We start from the raw sequence: 14,741 nt of genomic DNA, 5'->3' as shown, positions 1-14,741 counted from the left end.
TTTGTCTTCACAACGTGAATGCATGATCTGTTTGGCTTCATAACTTCTTCCTACTTGATCCTTATTACACTGAAGCTGTTTGTCACTGTGCTTTCACTCTATTGAATACATGACCATGGCTGGCCTAGTGTAATCTAACTTCCGCTGCATAGTAATAGGTATAATCTTCACTGTTTGTCTTCATAACTCCCAAGTTTTGAAGACTTTCATAAAAATCGCCTATTCACCCCCCCTCTAGTCGATATAACGCACTTTCAATTGGTATCAGAGCAAGGTGCTCCCTTGTTCTGTGTGATTCGGTTTAACCACCTGGAGTTTTAGCTATGTCGATTGCATGGATAATCAAAGTCTCCGCTGCGTGCCCCGTCTTCGATGGAACTGAATATCCCTACTGGAAGAATAAGATGCGCATGCATCTTGAAGCCATTGACGTCGACCTATGGTATGTCGTCGAGAACGGCGTTCCCAAGGCTGGAGAAGGTGTCACTGCTGCTGATGTCAAGAAATTCGTTCAACTAGACTCTACTGCCAAGAACATCATCTGTGGTCATCTGACCAAAGGACAGTATGGCCGTGTGAGTGACTTGAAGACATCCAAACTGGTCTGGGACTGGCTCTCCAAGGTCAATGAAGGCATCTCAACCCAGAGAGATCAACGAATCAGTGTCCTTCGCAATCTCTTCAACCGCTTCAAGCGAAATGACAATGAGAATGTCCAGCACACATTTGATAGACTCACTGACATCACAAATGAGCTTCAAGCCCTCGGCGCCACTGAAATCACCAAACATGAAATCGTCAAAACGCTGCTGAGATCACTTGATAGTTCGTTTGACATCCTGGCCTGATGATTCAAGAATGTCCTGATTTCAAGACACTCGATCCGTCTGACATACTTGAGAGGCTCAACACACACGAGTTTCAGCTTTCTGAGAAAAGAGATATCTACGGTCCAAACTATGGGCGAACTCGCGCCTTGAAGGCAAAAGCTGTCTCCTCATCTGAAGAAGAATCTGACTGCAGTTCAGATGATCCTGAAGACATTGGAAGAGAACTTGCAATGCTAGTGAAGAAGTTCCAAAAATTCACCAAGAAGAAAGGCTTCAGAAAATCTTCACGATCAAGCTCAAGGAATGATGAAGCTTCTGCTCATGACTACAAGAAGAAAACATGTCACAAGTGCAAGAAAACTGGACACTTCATCTCTGAGTGTCCACAGTGGGACAATGAGAACAGAAGGAAGAAGAAGAGCAAGGAATATGATTCTGACGACAAGAAGAAGAAGAAATACTCAAAGTCTTCTTCCAAGTCTTCATCAAAGTCTTCATCACACAAGAAGAGCTCATCTGGCAAGGCACGTGCGTTTGTTGGAAAGGAGATGGATTCAGAGGAGGAGTCCGCATCTGAGGAGGCAGAGGTGGAGTCTGAGGAGGAATCTGATTCTAGCATTGCGAGTCTGGCTACAGCATACGTCGCCAAGTCCATCTTCAACACTGAAGACAATGACTGCAACACCGACACCAACGCAAATGACAAGAACGACTCCACTCCTACCTACTGCTTCATGGCACGCGGTGCCAAGGTAAACACACGCACTACTCGCTATGAAACATCTAGTGACGATGACTCTGAATGTGATTCAAAACCTAGCTACAAAACACTTGCTAAAATTGCAACTGAACAACAGAAAGCTATGGAACATATTCAAAAACTGTTAGACAGAAGCGATGATCTGTTGGGTGCTGAAATGACTCGATCTGAATCCTTAATTGAAGACATAAAAAACCTTCACGTTAAGTATTAGGAACTTGAAGATCGTCATGATACTCTCTCAACAACTCATGAAAAGCTTTCCTATGATTATCTTCAAAGGAAGCAAGAACTTGAGAAATTGAGGGTGGCTCATGAAGATCTTCAAAAGGAAAACGAGTCACTTCGCTCCGAACAGATCAGTCCCGCTCAGGAAGGATTTGAACCACCATGTCTTAAATGCATTGAGCGTGATAATGCTAATTCTGTTGCTGAATGTTCCACTTCTACTGCTGTTGCAATATCTTCAACTGTTGACGTGGTAACTAACCCCTCTGCTGAGGATACCACTGCTATTGCTGATGAGAATGCTATGTTGAAGACATTGCTTGAAACAGGGATGTATAAAAGTCTTAAAGGACATCAGACACTATGTGATGTCCTCAAGAAGCAGATCCTGAATCAAAACCCTAGGAAAGAGGGTGTTGGATTTGTGAGGAAAATCAATGCAGATGGCTCTTACTGGAAACCTGAGCAGTACCCCAAAACCACATGGGTTGCTGCAAAGGAACTTTCAGCAGATCCATCCAACTTATCTGGCTTTACTTGTGCTAACCCCATTATCATTGATGAATCCTTTGATGCAAACTATAAACTGTTTAAGAATCAGAATGGTGAAGTGTTTGCCAGGTACATTGGTACTAACTGCAGGAATGGACCGCCTATGAAGAAGATCTGGGTTTCCAAAAAGTGTCTGGAAAATCTTCCTGTGAATGTCTTCATGACACCTCACTTGAAGAAGACAAATCTTAGACCAAAGGCTTCATACGGTCCAATGGCTTCATACAAACAGAGGACTCACCGGAGTCACACTAACACAAATGTTTTGCAAGGAAACCATACTCAGGCACATGAGTATGAGAGCGGTTCATCGAACCGTGTTCATGTGACCAAAAATTATTCTGCTTATTCCTATGAGTATTATTGTCCACCTGCTAGACTGTTTGCTAAGGCTTCAAAGCCAAAATTCTTAGATGCTGCACTTAGACTTATTGCTTCTAAGCCACCCTTGAAGATGTGGGTGGTTAAGAAAGCTTAACTCTCTTTTGCAGGGAAAGGTCTCCAGCAGAAAAACAAAATCTTCTGATGCTATTGCTGGGGACCTTAAAAATCTTGTAGGGCGCAAGATAAAATGCCCGAATGGGATCAATATGTACTTCATTCCTAAATCGCATGCTACTCTCCCTATCTGTCCTAATCTGGATTTAAGTTTTCATAACCCACTGGTTCGTCAAATGTTTATGCTTCACAATTCTCTTCGTGAAGCCTATCCCCCTAACTGTACTGTAGGGTACGACACCAGTGACTTCAAAATCTTCAGAATGGATTATTGACAGTGGGTGTACAAATCACATGACTGGCAGAAGAAGCCTTCTTATGGACTCAACATTACATCCATCCGACAAGAGCCACATCACATTTGCTGACACTGGTAAAAGTAAGGTATTGGGTCTAGGTAGAGTTGCAATCTCAAAGGATCAACACATGGATAAAGTCATGCTTGTTGAATCCCTTGGCTTCAACTTAATGTCTGTCTCAATGCTTTGCGATCTGAATATGATTGTAATGTTTGGAAAATATCGCTGCCTGGTGCTAATGGAATCTGACAAATCTCTAGTGTTTGAAGGGTATCGGAAAGGTGATTTGTATGTGGTAGATTTCTCAGCAGGACCACAACTTGTGGTATGCCTTCTTGCAAAAGCTTCAGAATGCTGGCTTTGGCATCGGAGGCTTGGGCATGCTGGCATGAGGAACCTCCACACCCTTGCGAAGAAGAAGCATGTCATAGGCATCGAGGGCGTCAAGTTCAAGAAAGATCATTTATGCGGTGCCTGTGAAGCAGGGAAGATGACAAGGGCAAAACATCCTTCGAAGACAATCATGCGTACTACACAACCCTTCGAACTGCTCCACATGGATCTTTTCGGTCCCACTCACTACTCAACTTTTACTACTACTGCTTGCCTCTATGGCTTCGTCATTGTTGATGATTACTCTAGATATACTTCGGTACACATAATCCTTTACAAGACTGAAGTGCAGGATGTCTTCAGACGCTTCGCCAATCGAGCTATGAACAATTTTGGCGCCAAGATAAAGCACATTAGAAGTGACAATGGCACTGAATTCAAGAACACTGGCCTTGATACATATCTTGATACCTTGGGCATCACACATGAATTCTCAGCTCCGTACACGCCACAGCAGAATGGTGTCATCGAACGCAAGAACAGAACACTCATTGAAATGGCCAGAACAATGCTAGATGAATACAAGACTCCAAGAAAATTCTGGACTGAAGCCATTGATACTGCATGCCATACAATCAATCATGTTTATCTTCACAAGCTTCTGAACAAGACATCTTATGAACTCCTAACTGGCAAGAAGCCAAATGTCAGTTACTTCAGAGTATTTGGTGCAAAGTGCTGGATCAAGGACCCACATCACACCTCAAAGTTTGCACCAAAAGCACACGAGGGCTTTATGCTTGGATATGGAAAGGATTCACACTCCTACAGAGTCTTCAATCTCTTCCATTACAAAGTGGTCGAAACAGTGGATGTGCGGTTTGATGAAACAAATGGTTCACAAAGAGAGCAACTGCCAAATGTGCTAGATGAAGTCCCAGCTAGTGAATCAATCAAGCTTATGGGAACTGGAGAGATTATGCCTTCTGAAGCTCATCCTGAAGAAGAACTCATCATCTCAGCACCTGATCAACATGAAGACAATGCTCAACATGAAGACATTCCTCCAAACAACAACGCAGATCAGCAAGAGCAAAGCCCTATACATCCTCGTGTTGCAAATGAAGTGCAGATTGACAGAATACTTGACAGCATCAATGCACCTGGTCCACTCACTTGTTCAAGGGCAACTCAGCTAGCAAACTTCTGTGGGCATTTCGCATTCGTCTCAATATCAGAACCCAAGAAAGTTGAAGAAGCCTTCATGGAACCTGAATGGATTCAAGCTATGCAAGAAGAGCTTCAACAGTTTGAGCTGAATAATGTATGGGAACTGGTTAAGCGTCCTGATCCACGGAAGCACAACATAATAGGCACCAAATGGATATACCGCAACAAGCAAGATGAGCATGGTCAAGTTGTCAGAAACAAAGCTCGTCTCGTTGCTCAAGGATATACTCAAGTGGAGGGCATGTCAAGTTGTCAGAAACAAAGCTCGTCTCGTTGCTCAAGGATATACTCAAGTGGAAGGCATTGACTTCGATGAAACATTTGCTCCTGTGGCTAGACTTGAAGCCATACGCATACTGCTGGCCTATGCAAATCATCATAACATACTTCTATATCAAATGGATGTGAAGAGTGCCTTTCTCAATGGCAAGATTGAAGAAGAAGTGTATGTTGCACAACCGCCTGGCTTTGAAGATCCAAAACATCCTGACATGGTATACAAGCTCAACAAGGCACTGTATGGCCTCAAACAAGCCCCTCGGGCCTGGTATGACACACTCAAATACTTCCTGAAGAGCAAAGGCTTCATACCTGGTTCCCTCGACCCCACTCTCTTCACGAAGACATATGATGGTGAACTGTTTGTGTGCCAAATATATGTGGATGACATTATCTTCGGCTGCACCAATCAGAAGTACAGTGAAGAGTTTGGATATATGATGCAAGAGCAATATCAGATGTCTATGATGGGGGAGCTGAAGTTCTTCCTTGGTCTTCAAATACGACAACAACGCAATGGCATCTTCATATCTCAAGAGAAGTATCTCAAAGATTGCCTGAAGAAGTTCGGTATGCAAGACTGCAAAGGCTTCACAACACCAATGCCAGCCAAACATCATCTGGGTCCTGACGACAATGGTAAAGAGTTCGATCAAAAGGTATACCGCTCCATGATTGGTTCTTTACTTTATCTATGTGCATCTAGGCCAGATATTATGCTTAGTGTTTGCATGTGTGCTCGATTTCAAGCGGCACCAAAGGAGTCGCATCACTTAGCTGTGAAGCGAATTCTTCGATATTTGGCTCACACCCCAACTCTAGGATTATGGTATCCAAAGGGCTCAGAGTTTGATCTGGTTGGATTCTCGGATGCTGATTATGCTGGTGACAAAGTTGATCGCAAGTCTACATCAGGCACATGTCACTTTCTGGGACGATCACTTGTATGTTGGTCTTCAAAGAAGCAGAACTGTGTATCTCTCTCCACTGCTGAATCTGAATACATTGCTGCTGGATCTTGCTGCGCTCAGCTTCTGTGGATGAAGCAAACACTCAAGGACTATGGCATTCATCTGAAGCAAGTGCCACTTTACTGCGACAACGAAAGCGCCATCAAGATTGCCAACAACCCAGTTCAGCACTCGAAGACAAAGCACATTGAAATTCGTCATCACTTTCTCAGAGATCATGTTGTGAAGGAAGCATTGATATCATACACGTCAACACTGAAGAGCAATTGGCAGATATCTTCACCAAGCCCTTGGATGAGAAGAGATTTTGCAAGTTACGGTGTGAGCTAAATATCCTGGAATCCTCAAATGTCCTGTGATCAGGCACACATCCTAACCCTTATGCATATTGATGACTTAGATGTGCAACACATGAAGTAAAGTATATCTTCAATCAATGAAGACATACATTCTAAGTGTGAATACATTAATGTGGAATTTGACTTCGGAGCGCCACGATAATTGTGCGCCGTGTCTGGGTCTAATACTTCCTATACGGTGGGTAACGCCACCACCAAACGTTCTATTTTGAAGTGTTTCACTCATGGCGTTACCTTGCAATGTCTTCACATTTGGTTTGGCTTCGATCTCAACATATTTTCATGATTATCTTCACTATGTTGATTATAGATATATATATACTAGTGTTCTGTCCTCTACAGCATTCACTTATAGCTATGTCTTCGTGTTGAATCTTTTGAACTAAGTGAATGTGATCGGACCCTAACCTCTCTATGCTTTCTATCTCAAACTCTATCTCTCCAAGTCATATGCATTCTATTGAAACTGTCGAATGTCTTCTCTGCGTCCTTGTCAGCAGAAGATACAGAGACAACCATTAAGTCCGTTTTCAATGCTCATTCCTCCACATGAAATCCGGAGAAGTAGGAACGACCACCCGACAATCCAGGCGTGCGTGGGACGTGGAACAAACCCCAAAATTCCGCATAATGGCCACATGTTCCTCAGATGCGAATCGCCAGGGGCACCTGTGTAATAGCACAGTGCCGCCCCTGTACCTATAAATACACACTCACAGCGGTCATTATCTCTTCTTCCACCCTCGCACGAACCCTAGCGCCACCGCTAGCCCTCGACGACGCCGGCGACGAAGCGCTTCGCTGCCGCAACCTCTCCGACGCCGTCTTCACGCCGACCGCGGACATCGTCCTCTCCGCCGTCGCCGTAGGTGTCCTCCGTCGCCAAGTTAGGGCACGGAAGATCGAACTGCTCGGCCTCATCTTACACTCCGTCTAGCAGTTCTTAGTGTGGTAAATAAAACTTCCTCTTTTTACAGCACCATTGATCCTATGGATTTGTCACTTTCTACCACAAGCAGTTTCTGTTCACACAAGCTAGATCTCTCTCATACTGCATCTCATAACATGCCTAGTATATTCACTTGTGCTTCACAAAGTAGTTAGATTCCTCACTTGTACTGATCTGTGGATTCGTACAAATCTGGAACCAACTTCTTATCTATGAGTGAATGTCTTCGCACGATGAGGTCAATGTCTTCTAAACTGATTTATCTTCAAAATCTTCTGAGAATGCATATGACCTCTTCCCCTTCCCTCGCACCTTAATGCTGTCACAGGTACATGTCCGTGGGAGAATCCTTTGGTTCTCATAGTCTGCATTCATTTGCAGAATTCTTACAGCATCACATAAATTCTCCCGAAGCCAGTTCCTGTTGGTCCAGCAAACGAAAACCTTTGAAGCCTTTGAACGTCTTGAAGCCTTTCAAGTTAAAGTTTATGGCTTCAGAGAAAGCAGCAAGGAAGGGTGGCAGAAAGCGTCATGGTGAGACCTCCAGAGATCTGCCAGATGAACTCTCAGAAATGTACAAGACAGATCCTGAAGAGGATTACAGTCAGCGCAAGACCCGAATCCAATGGATTCGAAGATATTGGGCAGAACAATGGTTCAAATACAGATTTGTGACCCAGGAGTATGCTGAGAAAAACGCCATCAAGAGACCGTGGGGAGACATCCTATTCAAGAATCTTCTACCCAGGTCCAGAGATGAAGCCATTGCTCAAGGCTTCTATCCATGCATGGTCCGTGGACCACAGCCTGCTGATGCACACTCGTCGTCACTGCTATGGTGTCGTGACGACAATCTGTTCAAGCGCAACTTCCAGTTTGCTCAGAACTCAGCGAAGCAGAACAAGAAGACTTTTGGGTTAGACTTCAACCCTGGTCCCTCATCTCCAAGGGCAGATGGCACACGACATGCAGAACCCAATGTCATCGGTCCTTTCGCCAACCTTGAAGGCCTCATCACCTACATCTTGGTTCAAGGGACTGCAGTGAATGAGCCTGCAGCTGACACTGAGTCTGATGACGCGCCTGCAGTGCCGAAGCCAAAGCAGTTGAAGAAGCCAAAAGCTTCAAAGCCGGCCCCTTCACCAAAAATCTCAAGGGCGAAGCCATTGGCAACTGCACCTCCTGAAGACAGTGTGCAGTCTGAAGACTTATCACGCGTCTCCAAGCCCAGAAGGCCAAGATGCCTCTGTCTCACACTGGCAAAGAGCTAACAGCTGCTGCCATTCTGCGCAATGACGACATTGATTGTCAAGTGATGAAGATCTTGCAGATGACGCTCTTGAGCAACTCATCAAGAGCAAAGAAGAAGCAGAAATCTTCAATGATCTGCCTCTCTTTGATGTCACCATCATCCACAACTTCATTGACGAGTGGTTTGACACGCCAAACATCAGCTTTGAAGATCTGCAGCTACCCATTGGCCTCAGTGTCGCCTTCCAAGGCGCCATTGCTTCAGAACTTGCTATTGCCCAGCGCATTGTTGAACTGAAGCAGAAGATTGACTATGAAAAGGCTCAGTTCAAGAAGCATATGGCCAAGCTCAGCGTGCAAGAAGTGAAGAACTTCAAGACAATGATGCACGAGCTCAAGGAAGCCTTTGTGAAGAAGCGTGCAGAAGCTCAGGGTTCGCGTGAGCGCATGAAGACTCTGGCTGACAGATGTGTGCAAGCCTATAATGAGGCTGAGAAGCGCAAGGCACTTGGGCGTCCTGGCATCGACCCCAGGATGGCCGCAAAGAAGAAGAAGAAGCCTGCTACGGCTGAACCTGATGCACCAAGGCAAGAAGCAGTTCCGATTGTCTTCCCAACTAGACTGACTGGCTCGAAGCCAAAAAGCCGGTCAACAGCTTCAGAGCTCAAGAAGACAAGGACTGCTGAGGCTGAAGCCAGGAAGAGGAAACACTCTGAAGCCTCTCCTACTGCCCCCTCCAAGAAGAAGAGGAAGACCAAGAAAGCTCGGGCTGCTTCCACAGAGCCCTTGATAGTTGAACCCATTTCTATGGTCTATCCTGAAGCTGAACGACAACTGACAATTCCATGAGCCTGCTTCCACAGAGGCTCATGAAGCTGAAGACATTCCAGCAGCTGATCCCATCGCTGCTGAAGACATTGGTCATCATGACAATGTAGTCGATGGTGCAGTCCTTCCTCAGTTTGAAAACAGCGAACTCATCAGCATTGGTCGTCCACTGACGCCAATTGCACAGGATGCTTCATGGGCAGATCGCCCACAAGAGGAAGAAGACTATGAGGCCCAGCCCACTCCAACTCCACAGGCGTCGTCTGCGTTCCGCAGGCTTCGCAAAGGTCCAAGGCCTCAAGTCTCTGCTGAAGACATTCCGGCTGCATCAGCCGCAGAAGAAGGAGTCCCACAAGATCCCACTCCCCTGTCCCACCAAGAAGCAGTTCTCCAGGAGAATGTGCTTGTGACCGACCCTCCAGCTAGTCAAGTGGAGGATGAAAATCGTGAGGCTGCCACAATCACCAATGAGCTAATGGAGCCTCCCCACAAAGGCTTCCAGAAAGAACAGCGAAGCCAACTGATCCCGCCACTTCTGTTCCTGAGTCTGCTGCGGTCCCAATTCGACTATCATGTTGAGCACGGCCTCAGGTCAGAAGCCAATCCCAAGACTGCAAGGTTTCCAGTCTGCATCAGCACCTGGGCTCCTTCAACATCAATGCTCAGGGCAGACACACGTTCTTCAATAGCTCCAGGAACCCCTACTCAAGGGAAAGGATATCATCTGATCGGTTCTGGAGCTAATCCTCAGCGAAGCTATTACTCTTGGCATCTTTACACCAAGTCGCAATCTTCCCACACAAGCGCCTTGAACGTTGAAGCTATAGCTGGTCTGCCCTGTCTAGAGAAGCTTTAGATGCTTCAAGCAAGTTGGACCTGCTGCAGTTCATTACTGACGAAGAGCATTGGAATGAAGAGGCTGCTTCAATTCTAATGCCACACTTCACATCAAGGTACAACAGAGATCCGAAGACTTGGGTCCTGGAGTGGATGACTGGCCCCTTTCATCACGAAGCCAATGCATTTGACATCATTGAGCTCACCGGCTTGCCCACTCCTGGCGATCTCTTCAAGCAAGGCTGTCAGCTGCATGCTGAAGCTATTGAGAGCATCTTTCAGCGGCCAGAACCAGATATGAGTCAGATGCTCAGCATGATGAAGCCATTGCCCAAAGATGCTGCTTATCCCACAGAGTTCTTCGTTGAAGACCTTGAGTACCTGCCAAGAACCATCTATCACATCATCAGGCGAACTCTCTGGCCTATCAAAGGGCACTCTCCAAATGCCAAGCTTCAGGGTGCAATGAAGACTTTGGTCTTCTATATACTTCATGGAAAATGCTTCAATGCACAGGACTTCTTCATACGCCAACTTGCTGCATCAGGCATTGATCTGTTTGGTTTGAAGTTCTACCCCTTGGGTCATGGTGACATGTCACTGAGCCATATATCAAGCCTAAGTCTTCAGAATGCAGAACATCAGAGTTTTACTCAGAACGTTGAAGGAGTTGAAGCAGTTTCTCGGGTGTATCCTTTGGCTGGCACTACACGTGCACCACACCCTGCTTCAACTGAAGCCACTGACAGTGCCACTGCTCCAAGACCCAAGAAGCGCACTCGTGTTCTCAACGACCGAGAGCTTCTTGTGGCTCTACATCAGAAACAAGATAGGCATCATGACTGGCTGAAGCGTCAGATGAAAAGCCTCTTGGTGGATGTTAATCGCACTCGAAATCTTGCCACCAAGAATGCTTCGTTGCCCATGAAACCTGTCGCCGCACATGGAAAGGGCTCACGATGATGTGTTCTGAAGCTGATCTTCAAGAGGATGGCTTCACTGAGAGATTCAAGTTTGACTCCACACCTCCTCGAAGGGCTGTGCTGCTAGGAACTCCATCCCTTGAAGACTCTGAGTTCTCTTCCTCTGCTGCCACAGTGACTGCCAGAATTATTGAGGAAGAAGACGATGCTACTTCACCGCCACCTCCTTCAGCACCTCCAAGCTCTTCTGCACCGCCAAACAACACCAACAACCCTGCTACTTCACCTACTCCTCATGGGAACGAGTAGAGGCTCTATGTCTTCAAACCTTTTTGGTCATTACTGACAAAAGGGGGAGAAGCATATGAGATTGATAGTCTTCAAGCGGGTCCATATGGGCGGGTGCTATATTTTGCTTCGTGCTTACAACTCTCGTTTTTGCTACATTTGGTTCTTATGAGTTGTAACACTTAAACTAGATGGTCGTCTGCTACTTATTTGCCACCTGTTTTGCGAAGATAAATTCCGCATGTGCGACGATAAATTCCGCACTTACTCATTCTGCAGACGTCCATTTTCCATTATGCATGTCATTATCTTCATATACTTCACATGCATAGTGGATTGTCATCATAAGCTGAAGTGGATCTCCACAAGTACAACCTGCCATGTGCATTTGCATTCCAAAAGCAAATTAACTTATATGCACATCTTCAGGGGGAGCCCTTGAAACTTATGAAGACAATTCCTTATCCTTTACAATTTCACAGATTATATTTCCCCGTTGAAAACTTCAACTAGTTTGTCATCAATCACCAAAAAGGGGGAGATTGTAAGTGCATCTAGTGCCACCCCTAGTTGGTTTTGGAGTATTGACGACAAACCTAGTTGAGGGACTAATGTGTTTGTGAGAATTGCAGGATAACACAGGTAGAAGTCCCTCATTGATTCGGTTTTACTACCAGAGATGACCCCTAAAAATGTATGAAGACATTGAAGTCAAAGGTGGTATATGAAGATATTCACATTGAAGACTATGACAAGAGAAGACACTATATGAAGCCTATGGAGCTCGAAGACTTAGATCTTTCGTAGTTTTTTCTTTTGTGTTGAGTCATAGGAACCACCGTACTGTTAAGTGGGGTCCAAGAGAACCAGTCAGAATGACTGAAGTGATGCCTAAACAAAACCTATGTCTTCGAGTGAAGACTATGAGAGTGAATCTTGTCCAGAGTCGGACAAGTCAGCTTTGCTTGCAGCCCAAGTAAAGTTGCCGTGTGAGTTTGAAATCTGACCATTGGAACACGTGTCAGTTCCTTAGTGACCCAGGGTCATTTCGGACAAATCAGGTCGGGTTGCCAAGTGGCTATAAATAGCCCACCCCCTACAACCATAAACGGTTGGCTGCTCAGATTCAGAGTACGGCTTTTGTCGTTTGAGAGCAACCCACCTCGAAGCCTTTGAGAGAGAATTCCTTGCGAGGATAAAGCCCTAACCACCCAGAGCCAAAGAGAATTAGGCATCACTTAAGTCTTCTTGTCTGTGTGATCTGAAGACTTATTACACTTGAGGACTGTGCATCCTCCAGCCGGTTAGGCGTCGCGTTCTGAGCATCCAAGAGAATAAAGCCCTAACCACCCAGAGCCAAAGAGAATTAGGCATCATTTAAGTCTTCTTGTCTGTGTGATCTGAAGACTTATTACACTTGAGGACTGTGCATCCTCCAGCCGGTTAGGCGTCGCGTTCTGAGCATCCAAGAGACATTGTGGATTGCCGGTGAACGAAGTCTGTGAAGTTTTGGGAGTCTACCTTGAAGACTTACCAGAGTGATTGGGCGAGGTTTGTGTGACCTTAGCTCAAGGGGAATATGGTGAGGACTGGGTGTCCTGAGCTGCGTGTTCAGGACTGGGTGTCCGGGACTGTGTGTCCTAAGGTTTAAATACCTAGCCGCCCTAACCAGACGTACAGTTGTCACAACAACTGGAACTGGTCCAACAAATCATTGTCTTCAGCGAGTCACTGGTTTCATCTTCCCTTCCCTTTACTTACTGTTACTCCTTGTGAAGTCATTGTATGTTCGCACTATCTTTTGTCTTCACTGAGTGACTACGTGTTCTGTGTGGCTTCACAATATCTTCCTACCTGATCCTTACTACATTGCTGCTATTAGTCATTGTGCTTTCACTCTATTGAATACTTGACTATGGCTTGCCTAGTGTAGTCTACCTTCCGCTGCAGGGTAATAGGTTTATTTCTATCGTTTGTCTTCATAACTTCCACGTTTTGAAGACTTTCATAAAAATCGCCTATTCACCCCCCCTATAGTCGATATAACGCACTTTCAACCATGCCGGAACCTGTCAAGATCCTCACCACGAAGGACAAAGACGGGAAAGAAGAGCAGACTCCGAACCCTCTCCATCCAATCTGGTCCAGAGAAGGGCAGGAGGTACTCAGAAACTTGCTTAATACCCTCACCAAAGAGGTTCTCGTGCAGGTTACCTCCATCGCCACGCCGCACGAGCTCTGGGCAGCTCTTGCCCACATGTTCTCGTCGCAATCTCAAGCCTGCGTCAACAACATCCGAGTTGCTCTCTCCACGGTGCTGAAGGGGACGCAATATGTTGCTGCCTACTTCGCCCACATGAGGGCACTCGCAAATGAGCTTGCGTCCGCTGGAAATCCCATCAATGATGATGAGCTCATCTCCTACATCACCGCTGGCCTCGACATGGAGTACTAGCCCCTCGTCTCCGCCAACGACGTCCGCACCAACACCATCAGCCTCGATGATCTCTACGCTCAGATGAGCAACTTCGATCAGCGCCTCGCCCTCTACAACAACACCTCGGGCGTGGGCTTCAAGTCTTCTGCAAACGTGGTTGCTCGTGGCGGCCGCGGTGGCAGCGGCGGCTCCTCATGCTGCCGCGGACCACCGCGCGGCAAGGGAAAGTTGCCAGCATGAGGAAATAGCAGCGGCGGCAACTCCTCTTGGGGTGGCAGCGGCGGCAGCGAGCGGTCCTTCAACAACAACAAGGGCCGCCTCGGTGGCAGACCTCACGCCAGCCCGACGCGCCGCGATGCCAAATCTGCGGCAAGCTAGGCCATACTGCACGTGATTGCTGGTATCGCTATGAAGACGACGGCGAGTCATCTGAAGATGAGAAGGTTGCAGGCGCGGCAGATGGATCCTACGGCATCGACACGAACTGGTATGTGGACAGTGGCGCAACTAACCACATCACCAGCGAGCTAGAAAAGGTGACAGTTTGTGAGAAGTATTGCGGGCAGGATCAAGTTCACACTGCCAACGGAGAAGGTATGAGCATTAGACACCTTGGTCATTCAGTGCTTAAAACTCCCCATAGAAATATCTGTCTAAGAATTTTTTTGCATGTTCCTAGTGCTTCGAAAAATCTCCTTTCAGTTCATCGCATTGCCATTGACAACCATGTATTCCTTGAGTTTCATCCATTTTTCTTTTTGATCAAGGATTAGGTCACGAAGAAAACCCTGTATCGAGGTAGATGCGTTCGAGGGCTTTACCCGTTGATTCCGGAGCTTAGGAGATTGAATAAACAAGCCTATGGTGTCACCAAAGTCTCTTCAACACG

General features: G+C 46.2%; 1 pseudogene; it reads left to right on the top strand.

Annotated features, from left to right (window-relative positions):
• The first annotated feature begins 13,810 nt into the window (after positions 1–13,810).
• LOC125526639 lies at positions 13,811–13,949 on the top strand (annotated as a pseudogene).
• Positions 13,950–14,741: the final 792 nt, after the last annotated feature.

This window comes from Triticum urartu, unplaced genomic scaffold, assembly GCF_003073215.2.
Source record: "Triticum urartu cultivar G1812 unplaced genomic scaffold, Tu2.1 TuUngrouped_contig_1155, whole genome shotgun sequence".
Taxonomy (NCBI): domain Eukaryota; kingdom Viridiplantae; phylum Streptophyta; class Magnoliopsida; order Poales; family Poaceae; genus Triticum; species Triticum urartu.
Note: the sequence above shows the minus strand (reverse complement) of the source record. Positions and strands in the feature narration are given on the sequence as shown.